The sequence below is a fragment of the Schistocerca nitens genome, chromosome 9, assembly GCF_023898315.1.
Source record: "Schistocerca nitens isolate TAMUIC-IGC-003100 chromosome 9, iqSchNite1.1, whole genome shotgun sequence".
NCBI classification, from domain to species: domain Eukaryota; kingdom Metazoa; phylum Arthropoda; class Insecta; order Orthoptera; family Acrididae; genus Schistocerca; species Schistocerca nitens.
In genome coordinates, this window is record NC_064622.1 from 131975621 (window position 1) to 131987949 (window position 12329).

General features: G+C 41.6%; 1 non-coding gene across 1 annotated transcript; it reads left to right on the forward strand.

Moving 5' to 3' along the window:
- Positions 1-667: 667 nt before the first annotated feature.
- Trnak-uuu (transfer RNA lysine (anticodon UUU)) lies at positions 668-740 on the forward strand. The gene has a single exon. It is a non-coding gene; the product is annotated as a tRNA-Lys (tRNA).
- Positions 741-12329: the final 11589 nt, after the last annotated feature.

The window sequence follows — 12329 nt, forward strand, 5'->3', positions numbered from 1 at the left end:
TTTATTGCACTCATAGCCTGTCAGAGGGTTCCAATCCCGGGGAGCACATTTTTCCACCCTCGTGTAGCACAGACAATGGTATTCGCTTTTTTTCCAACTGATGTGATATATGTAATCATATACAGTATAGCACGGCTGTGTTGTTCCGATTTTACAATTCGTAGGTCCGTAGTGTAAGACTGAATATAGGAAATAGCACGTCAGTACGAATTAACTTGTCCATGGGCAAATGGTAAACTACTATCGTAAATCCATTGTGCAGTTTCTAGCCTACTAATTACATGAATTCAAATATTGCGAAATGTCATACCGAATAGTACGCAGTATAGTTACGAGAAAATCCTTCTTTCACAAGTTTGTTTGCGTGGCTATCGTCCGCAGCAAGCACAGAAATATATGTTTTGGGAATAAAACTACCTTTTCTTGCTGTACTGTAATTTATTTCTCCCAGCCGCGTTTCACCTTTTTCTTTGCTGTGACCGATCCCAGTCTGCGTTTATCTTTCTGGTGTCTCGTTACGCAGTACTTGTAATGGACATTCGAGTGTAGCATCACGGACAGCGAGAAGTGCGTTCATTCAGTGTACGAAATATATTCGTTCGATAGAAACTACTGTATGACTCTATACCATTACTACATGTCTCATTAGAGACATCTGCTACATCGAGCCCGGATAGCTCAGTCGGTAGAGCATTAGGCTTTTAACCTAAGGGTCCAGGGTTCAAGTCCCTGTTCGGGCGCAAATTTTGTTTCGCATATTTCGATCACACCAGTGACCATGGCTTGGAAAAGATAATAAAATCACCCTTAATGCCTCTCCTACACTGAAATATATCATGTGAAACACAAGCGCTCATGTGCGAAATATAGCCATTAAAATCGTACTGATATTTTGACTACCCTTCTCTACAAGAAATAAATGTGATAACGTTCCGTGGTTGAGTGCTGAAAAGGTGCATGTTCGTTCAAAATATGACGAATAGGAAAAACGATTGCATCACTAGCGCTGTGAGTGTTGATAACAGTTAGTGAAGAGCACAGATGCCTTTCCAATGCAGTAGAGCAAGGGCCATCTAATATATTTTGGGACTTCTGCTGGTGACAAAAACAGTTATTTACAAAAGGCATTTTTAAGACTAAAAACTTGAATTTGTGATAGTAATTTGTACTTACAGGGGAAGTAGCGTAAAAAAACAATGTGGGGCTACTTGTTGTCTGTAGTCTCCACTGTATATTATCTTCTTAGTGTCACTTAAAAGACCTTATACATTTAACAGATACACTTGATTATGTTTGATATAAAGACAATTGAAAGGCGCTTGGTTATTTACAACTCTACATCGTGCTTCAATTATTATATTAAATGGTTATATATATACAGGGTGGAGAAAAACTGTGTCACGAAATTTTAACCGTGGATAGCTGATGCCAGTAGGAACCAAAACTACTAACGTTGTGTAGGTCAACAACGCACCATTTTTAAACAACTGAAACTTGGCGCCACGCGCTCCGCCTGGCCATGGGATTGCCCTGTTGCCGGATGCTCTGGACAACGCATGACTGCCTGCCGGAGATAGCGATGTACCCAAGGCGGCCCGCGCGCTCGGTGGGAGCCAGTCTTTCTCTCTGGGGGCGGATCCGCTGGGGTCCCGACACATCCGTTGTAGTTTCATGATAAGACGTATCGAGAATAAACCCACCAAAAGCTGTTAGTTCGCGTACAGAAAGTCTTTTACAAATTGGATCTGCCCCGAAAAGGGCCTTTTCTGTAGCTAGGACATTGTTTATTTAAAGTAGGTGCTCGAACTGGCGATCCTCTGACGCGACACAAGTTGGTAACGTCGAACGGTGTTCTGCCGAACTCTTGCAAAGTTTCCTGGCATTGCCCTGATGTGATGGGCGGCTTATTGAATGCGATACATTAATTCCTGTTCGTTTCAAGTTGGTTCACGTCCGTGTGGGTGAATGACAAACTTAAAGTATCCTCACAGGAACAAATCCAGTGGCGTGAGGTCTCGCGATCGCGAGGCCATGTCGTACGAGCACCTCTGCCAATTATCCGGCTGTCAAAGGGTTCATTTATATAACCGCGCACAGCACGACTGTTATGTGCGGACGTCCCATCATGCTGCAACCACATGTGTAACCGTATGTCCAGTGGAACATTTTCCAGCAGGCAGGGTCGAGTTTCTTGCAAAAAGTGAAGATAATTTGTCCTGGTAAGTCGAGAAGGTAGACGAACTGGCCCAATCATATGGTCACCCATAATTATTATTATTCTGGATTTACAATGTGAGTACATTTTTCCAGCACCTATTCTAGATTACAGTAAGTCACTAATTATTATTCTCCACTCTTCTCTGTTTGTCCATAAATCTTCAGGAATGTTGTTCTTCCTCATTGCTGACTGAACTCCCTGTATCCATGTATCAGGTGGTCGTCCCCTTTTTCTTCTTCCAATTGGTACCCAGTCGATTATGCATTTTGGTAGCCTTTCCTGTTCCATTCGTCTGATGTGTCCATACCATTTAAGTTGTTTGTGCTCGATGAAATCAATAATTGAATTTTTACATTTCATCTTGTCTCTGATTACTTCATTTCTTATTCTTTCTCGTCTTGATGTTCTTGCTGAACGTCTCCAGAAATCCATTTCTGTGGCTAATAATTTTGATTTCAGTTGCCATTTTGTTGTCCACACTTCTGAACCATATGTAATAATGCTCCTAACTATTGTTTAAAAAATCCTTATTTTGTTATCAGTTGTTATGTGTTTGTCCCAGAGAATTCCATTCAATAAAGAGATTGTCGTCTTTCCAGAATTTATTCTTGATCTAATTTCTTTGTCCTGTTTCCCATCATTTGTAATTTTCACACCTAAATATTTATATTCCTCAGTAGCTGTTATTGTTCCCATCCCTTCTTCTAATATTAAGTCTCCATTCACTCCACCAATTACCATGTACTTTGTTTTATTCATGTTTACATTTAGACCTGATTTTTTATATTCTTGAATCAATTTTCTGGTCATATACTCTATGTCCTCATAGTCTTGGGCTATTATCAGTTGGTCATCTGCAAATTGTAGCGAGTATATTGTTCTATCATTTATTGGTATTCCCATAGCGTGACATTTTTTCTTCCAATTCTGTAAAGTTACTTCTGTATATATTTTATACAATGTAGGTGAGATGCTACATCCTTGACGTAATCCTTTTGTGACTTGGAATCCATGTGATAGATATTTACCAATTTTTATTTTTGAAATAGAATTTTTATATAAATTTTGAATTGCTTTAATTATTCTTGGATTTATTCCTATTGATATTAAAGCTTTCCATAAACTGGATAAAGGCACACTATCATAGGCTTTTTCTATATCTATGAATACTAAATGTATAGGTTGTGCCCGAACCATTTTTTTTTCGATAATCCCTGCCCAAATGTTGAGCGAAAATAGTTCCTGGCGTCCGCGGACGTACGTGAGGTGAGGATTTCCCCTGGCCCACTAATGGACGTTTCGAGTGTTGTAAAGGTCATCCCGATGGAAGGTGCACTCGTCGGTAAACAACACAATGGCGGGGAAATTTGGATCTCGAACGACACGTCACAGAAACCACCGGCAAAATCCTAGCCTGTGTTCATAGTCCGCCACAGCATATAGGTCTTGGACAGGTTGGAAACTAAATGGATGCTGGCCGTCATCCCTTAAAACCTCACAGACTAACTGATGAGTGACCACCATGTTGCGTCCAATCACTCGAGTACTTGTCATAGGTACTTCCCCGAAGCGCTCGAGAACACTCTCTTCAAATGCAGCATCCCATCGTGTTCGAGGTCTTCCAATATCACCATGATATCCTGCTAACGACCCTGTTTCGCCAAGTCGACGGTGTATTGCTGAAAACGTTTGCGGGTGTGGGTGGCGTCTTGCTGGGTACCGTTCCTCATACAACCACTGAGCTTCGTGCGCGTTACCGTCCGCTAGTCCATAAACAAGAACCATATATCATTGTTCTTCAAACGAATACTGTGCAGCCATGCTTACTGTATGACTAAATCGCAAGTGACGTGTGTATGCTCTGAAGCGAAGCTTAGATATGAATGCCTCTGACATGAGGTGGAGACATGCAACAAGACCTATTCAACATCTGTGCGTATCACGTTGAGGCAGTGACGGGGTGAAAGACGTTTGTATGTGTGAACTGATGCCCGTCAACCGATGAACGGCAACAGGGCAATCCCACGGCCAATCGGAGCGCGTAGTGGCAAGTCTCGGTAGTTTAAAAATGGTGCGTTGACGACCTACACAACATTAATAATTTTTGTTCATATTGGCATCAGCTGTCCAGGGTTAAAATTTCGTGACATAATTTTTATCCATCTTGTGTATATATACAGGGTGAGTCACTAGCTATTGCCACCAAGAATAACTCCCAAAGTATTATAAAAGCTGAAAAGTTTGTGGGACAAAACTTGTATGGGACAACGGGGGTCATAATATGACGTTGGTTTTGTGTTGCTAGGTGGGGTCTCGTCAGAGATATGCAGATTAACTTTGATTTTTTTAAATGGGATGCTATAGTTTGATGCTAATAGTGGCTATCGAGACGAATCCAATGATGTGTAACAGTAAGGTCTTTGAAGGTCAACGAAGGTCATGAAGGTGGCATGAACGTCCATTTACAGAAGGTGTTCGAAGTGATGACCATTGGTATCAATGCAGTGCTGCAATCTTCTTGTCATGGATTGGATGGAATTCCTTATCACATGCTCTGACAATTCTCTCTCGCATATCTTCAGGTGTAGTTGGAACATCTTTATAAACAATGTCTTTTACGAATCTCCACAAGAAAATATCTAGAGGCATCTAGTCTGGCGAACGAGCTGGCCACGACTCATCTCCTCCGCGTCCAATCCAACGATTTTTCCAATAACAGACCTAATGTTCTTTGCATGAATGTGATGTACTTCCTACCATTAAGATTTCCTTCGATGAAATAGGGGCCAATAATTCTGTCCAGAATTCCACACCATACATTCACTCACCACGGTTTTCGGTGTGCAACTTGTTGCAGCCAACATAGATTTTCAGTTGCCCAATAATGCATGTTATGCAAATTAACGTTTACATGATTCGTGAATGTAGCCTCGATAGTAAATAAAATCAAATTAATAAATGTGTCACCCCTCTGAATCTGAAGCTGAGCCCATCGGCAGAATTTAATGTGACGCATAAAATCCGTATCAGTTAATTCTTGGTGGAAACTGATAACTGACATGGTAAAGATGATATTTATGGCGATGCAGAACACGAACAACTCTACTCTGGCTCATGCCAGATTCCCTCGCACTTTGACGCGAACTCACACAAAGATCTCGAGCCACAGTGACAAGAGTACCAATTTACGTTTCCTCGTTAGTAACTTTCGTTTGTCCGATATGTTTCCGATGCGTTAAAGATGCAGTTGTTCTCAATTTATCATGCACATATTTATATGTACGACTTGTGGAGTGAGTACATTGAGCGTATCTTTCAGCGTATAAGCCTCTAGCTCTGACTGAATTTCGTTGGCATTCTCTGTAAATGTGAAGAATATCGACTTGTTCTTCGAAGGAATACGTCATTCACATTCGCTTGATTCGACGATAGTAGTCTTACCGTTCCTATTTGTGTTGTATTGCGAAACCATCGAATGTTGTTTACATGTCAATGGATACGCCGTATTTCGCGAATATTTACTATTTGCACGATATATGAGAGAGAATTGTCAGAGCATGAGCTCTGATAAGTGCCAAAGTGATAAGGAATACCACTCAGTCCATGATGAGAAGATTGCAGCACTGCATTGATACCAATGGTCATCACTTCGAACACCTTCTGTGAATGGACGTTCATGCCACCTTTTTGACCTTCGTTTACCTTCAAACACCTTACTGTTACACATCATTGGATGTGTCGTTCGAGATCCAAACTTCCCCGCCATTGCGTTGTTTACCGACGAGTGCACCTTACATCGGGATGGCTCTCGCGTCCGTCGGCCGTCGTAATTTAATATATTATTATTGTTATTATTATTTTTTGATTGTTGCCGACTTACGTGGTGGGCCTTAATAAAAATGATATTTCATTTAATTTTGATTTTACGATTAAATGCTTTCCTGAAGTTCTCCTTTTTAACAATATTAATCTTAAATTATTTGTTACGTTAATGAATGTTGGACTCGCTGAATCTTAAAACATGAGCATATAAGTTGAACAATGGAATAAACTCTTCATATTAATTTCCTCGGTTAGTCAGTTCACTTTAAAGCAAAAAATCTTTAGTTATTAATTACAATTGCGGCCCACACATACGCGAGAGTATTTTTTCTTACCTCCGTTAAGCATTGCATTGTAGTCGAAGTCTTGGCTCTGGCTCTCGGCTGTGGTACTGAAAATAAGAATCTTAAAGCTACGTATTTTCTGCAACGTCGGGCGGCTGTGGAGAAAAATGAATATTATGTTACTAGCGGGCGAGTTTTTCGCTTCCGCTAATTTTTTATGAGTTAATATCGCCACGTAATGGCGTCGTTGGCTGCATCGGGCGCTGCGATTGTTGAACTGTAAATTACTTGAATGCAGGTTAATTCAAGGAAGGCGGACATGAAATCGGGATCACCTCTTACAAATTAAAAGTGCACAAAAATATTAAATCATTATATGCTTAACTCATACAAATATGCTTACATTTGCCAGCACTCGAAAGATGTCCGTCGATACACAATAAAGACAAGAGAAGAAGTGAAGACGACTAAAAAAATTAACAAAAGAGCGTATCTTGTCGTCTCTTTAGATCACTTTGTTATATTTCTTTGCATTGCATTTCTTTGCATTTCTCGAAAGAGAAATTATTGTTTTACGGCTACATGAAAAAAAAATCTCTTACAAATTATGAATGTCTCTTCTTTATAAATATTGTTTTTAAGTCTTTTCGTAATGTGGCACTGGGGACGCTATATGGCCTTTACAACACTCGAAACGTCCGTTACTGGGCCAGGGGAAATCCTCATCTCACGTACGTCCGCGGACGCCAGGAACGATTTTCGCTCAACATTTGGGCAGGCATTGTGGGTGACCATCTGACTGGGCCAGTCCGTCTATCTCCTCGACTTACCGGGACAAATTACCTTCACTATTGCAAGAAACTCTACGTAGCCTGCTGGAAGATGTTCCATTGGACATACGGCTACATATGTGGTTGCAGCATGCTGTGACGCCCGCGCATAACAGTCGTGCTGTTCGCAGATAATGAACTCTGACGGCCGGGTAATTGTCAAAGGTGCTCGTAGGACACGGCCTGCGAGGGTATCCACAGATCACTTTCCAAATAGACAAGGGGTATGCTTTATCGGAAAGTTTGAAACCACTGCTGTAAGGGATTTGTCTGAAGGAAACAAAAAGCTAATAAAACAGAAGTTCAATTAGCATAAACAGTCGTTTTCGCAGGGAAATAAATGCTTGGGCTGAACGAAGGAAAGTCAAGTTATCCACCGCGTAAATAAAAGCATATCTGAAGCAGTCGTGAACTTGTCGAGAGATAATTTACGTCATCATAGTTTTATAACACGTGAACTACATTGAAGCTCCAAAGAAACAGGTATACAGGTAGGCATGAGTGCCAAAATACGGAGGCAGAATACGGAGCTGCGGTCGGCAACGCCTGTATAAGACATGTGCCTGGCGCAGTTGTTAGGTCGACTACTGCTGCTGTAACGGCAGGCTATCAAGATTTAAGTGAATCTGAACGTGGTGCTGTAGTCGGCGCACGAGCGATGGGGCACAGCATCTCCGAGACAGCGATGAAGTGGGGACGGCCAGAGTGGCCGGGCGGTTCTAGGCGCTACAGTCTGGAACCGCGCGACCGCTACGGTCGCAGGTTCGAATCCTGCCTCGGGTATGGATGTGTGTGATGTCATTAGGTTAGTAAGGTTTAAGTAGTTCTAAGTTCTAGGGGACTGATGACCTCAGAACTTAAGTCCCATAGTGCTCAGAGCCATTTGTTGATGACGTGGGGATTTTCAAATAATGTTCAAATGTGTGTGAAATCTTATGGGACTTAGCTGCTAAGGTCATCAGTCCCTAAGCCTACACACTACTTAACCTTAATTATCCTAAGGACAAACACACACACCCGTGCCCGAGGGAGGAATCGAACCTCCGCCGGGACCAGCCGCACAGTCCATGACTGGGGATTTTCCCGTACGACCATTTCACCAGTGCACCGTGAATATCAGGAATCCGGTAAAACATCAGATCTCCGACATTGCTACGGCCGGAAAATATCCTGTAATAACTGGACCAATGACGACTGAAGAGAATCTTTCAACGTGACTGAAGTGCAATCCCTACGCAAATTGATACAGATTTCAATGCTGGACCTTCAACGGCCCAATCATATACCCTTGATGACAGCAAGCTTCATACCGATATTGGTATGCTGATGACTGGAAACATGTTGCCTGTTTGTATCGAGCGGATGAACGTGTACAGGTATGCAAACAGCCTCATGAATCTATGCACCCTGCATGTCAGCAGGGGAGTGTCCAATGTTGGTGGAGGCTCTGTAATGGTGTGGGGTGTGTGCGGTTGGAGTGATTTTGGGAGACCCCCTGATACGTCTAGATACGACTCTGACATGTGACACGTACGTAAGGATCCTGTCTGATCACTTGCATCCATTCATGTCCATTGTGCAGTCCGACGGACTTGGGCAATTCCAGCAGGACAATGCGATACCCTACACGTCCAGAATTGCTACAGGGTGGCTCCAAGAACACTCTTCTGTGTTTAAATACAGACTCCTCAGACGTGAACATTATTGAGCATATTTGAGATGCCTTGCAACGTGCTATCCAGAAGAGATCTCCACCACCTCGTACTCATACGGATTTATGGACTGCCCTGCACGCCGGCCGCTGTGGTCGAGTAGTTCTAGGCGCTGTAGTCCGGAACTGCGCTGCTGCTACGGTCGCAGGTTCGAATCCTGCCGCGGACATTCATGTGTGTGATGGCCTTAGGTTAGTTAGGTTTAAGTAGTTCTAAGTCTAGGGGACTGATTGTCTCAGATGTTAAGTATCATAGTGCTTAGAGCCATTTGAACCATTTTGACAGCCCTGCAGGATTCATTGTGTTAATTCCCTCGAGCACTACTTCAGACGTTAGTCGAGTTCATGCCAAGTCGTGTTGCGGCACTTCTGCGTGCGCGCGGGGGCCCTACACGATGTTAGGCAGGTGTACCAGTTTCTTTGGCTCTTCAGTGTGCAGTAAGTCAGAAGATAAATAGGTTCAGATTTCTTGAAGTGGAAATCACAGATGTCAAATTCGATAGAAAACACGAGAAGAGAAGCGGAAGGAATTCGGGGTCCATAAAGGGAAGTGGCACTGAACTACAGCACTCCGAGAGCCAACACAGTTCGCCCCACAGCTCGGAAACAAGCGAGGAGCGGTCACATCACCTTATGGGCAACAATCGACATTTTGCGCAAGCAACACCACCAACCACAAATATTTACGCGGCAATGTTGATGAAAGAAAAGTAAATAAAACACAGACACTACAAAATGTTTTTGCCGGGTAGAAAGTTTTCCTGGTGTATTATCGAGATCATTTAATGACAGACAGAATTTCAAATACGTTTTAGGATACTACAAAGTGTTAGCGCTCTCTGGGCAACAGATATCATAGATTCATGCGAAACGTATGAGTGTTTAGAGTGTGCATTCCTCGCAAAATATTGGTCCAGAGGAATACATGAAGCTCTTAGGAAAGAAGTGTTCAATTCAGAAACATTTTCATTTAGAAATGTCTCATTACGCCGGTAGTTTGAGAAATATTTTAGGAAAGCGCCCTATTGGGATGATCCATTTCCACAAATGGACATTTTATAATGTTGAAATCGAAAGTACCATTTGATGCAAGAGAAAAGCTGATTGATTTTTCAGAGGAGAATTTAGAAGACTTTCTCTCCGTTCTTGATTCTGTTGATTTGATACAAGAAGATGTCAGGATCTAAAAATCACTCTTTACAGGGAAATGCGTGCAATAAGTACAATCCACAAATAAACCAACAACACAGAATTCTAATGGAAATTGCCTTGGGCAGAATTCTTTTAATATCAGTCTAAAAGCAATAGATCAAACGAAGATAATCATCAGTTTTAAGTAAATAATAAGCGTCCAGATAGAAGAGAGAAAAGATATAAGCCAGGCTATAATTCAGATCGTAATTATCTGGTGGCATAACGTGAATAATGGTATTCCACAGCAACCATCCATGACAGATAATGTTACTGATTGGAGATAACACCGCCCACCAACTATAATAAGTGAAGTTTTTAAAATGATTTCTTGATTCCTTCAGCTGCCATTCTCTTTATTTCATGCACGATTGTACAATTTCGGCCTTGCTACACACACAGGTAATAGCAATATTTGCTGAGTACCCACACAACTACCAGGGTTTCCCATTGAGTTGCCGGCCGCGGTGGTCTAGCGGTTCTAGGCGCTCAGTCAGGAACCGCGCGACTGCTACGTTCGCAGGTTCGAATCCTGCCTCGGGCATGGATGTGTGTGATGTCCTTAGGTTATTTAGGTTTAAGTAGTTCTAGGGGACTTATGACCACAGATGTTGAGTCCCATAGTGCTCAGAGCCATTTTTTTCCCATTGAGTTGTCGTGTATGAGCTTTCACAATCTGTCAGAGTCTGGCTCGCAAATGCACTAGGACAGAATTTGAGTTTTCTATCAAGTGGACTTATTTGAAATAAGCACATGCATCAACGGGTAGCTGATGAATCTGTTCGAAAACAAATTCCAGTGACATGTCTAGATGGAGTAAAATCTTAGCTTTCGCCAAGGCTCCTTTATTGCTTCAAAAGCAGACTGAAAGTCTGACGTCCATTGCCTTGTAACATTTTTCCTTAATAGATTCAATAGTGGCTGTGTATTCATTAATTGATGGGGTACAAACCACCTGAAAAACGAGGCCAACCCTAGCAATCCTTTCGATTTTTATTGTGCTCTTGTTACTGGAAAATTCTTCACAGCTCCTATTCTTTCTGAATCAGGTTTAGTACCATTTGCATCTCTTAGGTGCCTTATAAATTAGGTATTCTTGAGTGCAAAATTAGATTTATGCAAATTACCTGTAATAACTACATCCTTAAACGTTGCAAGCACCCTCAATAAAATTTCCAGATACTCGTCTTGTGAAAGTGTAACTATCAGTAAATCATCTACAAAGATAATAGATTTACTTTCAAATTCGGGCCCTACGACAGAGTTCAAACCCGAAATAAGTATCCCAGCACTAATATTTAGTCCAAATTTCAGTGATTCCTCATCCAATTTCCCTTGCCAGTATGAGTCTCAGAGCTTGATGTCTGTTAGGTAACATATTACATGAAGCTTTTGTATTAGTTCGTCGATATGCTCTGTATGTATTCTCATGGGTACAGTTATTTTTTTTAATGACCCTCACATCAGAAGTAATCTTACCTTGCCTCCAGGCTTCCATACCACAAGCAGAGGCTAAAATACGGACTGGTAGAAGTCTCAATTAAGTCACGTTTTAACATTATTTGAATTTTTTGAGTGACTGATGGTCGCTGGTGCCACGAGACTGAATAGAAGCTATGACAAAATTGTTTGTGGGGAAAAACATCTAAATGGCGGGTATATAACGTTATTACTCCTGGTCGTTCTTCAAAAGCATTGGAGTATTCTGAAAGAAAATCGTTTACTTATTGTTTCTGTTTGACAATTAGGTGCTCAAATACAGCCAATTTTTGTTGTATTTGCGTGCGTAAACTTTCCTACTTTTATAGAATTTGCTTGACACTTGCAGATTTGTCGCGTTCTTCCGTGTACTACATACACCTTTCCACCTCAGCAATATTTCCAATGTTTACCAGGTCTTCTTAGGAGATATATTGAAGTTATAGTTCCATTGATCTGGATTGTTACTTTCCCAGTTGAGAGATCTAATTTTGTGTCCTTCTCATAGATCTATTCTACTCCCAAAATACATTTGGCCTGCAAATTCTTTACATGCATTTCATTGCTGCATTTCCTATCTTTGAGTTTAATTCTGTCTTTACTTGGATTCTCTGTGACTGTGTGCCAACAGCCCTAATATTATTTTCAGTTCTGAACTGGCAATATTGGCATATCTTTTGCCTGCTTGCTAAGTCCACTTGAATATCGTTCCTAATAAGACATTTACCGATGCTCCAGTGCCCAAAGTAATTACCATCGGTGCACCTTCAACTGCTGTTCTTATTTCTGAAACA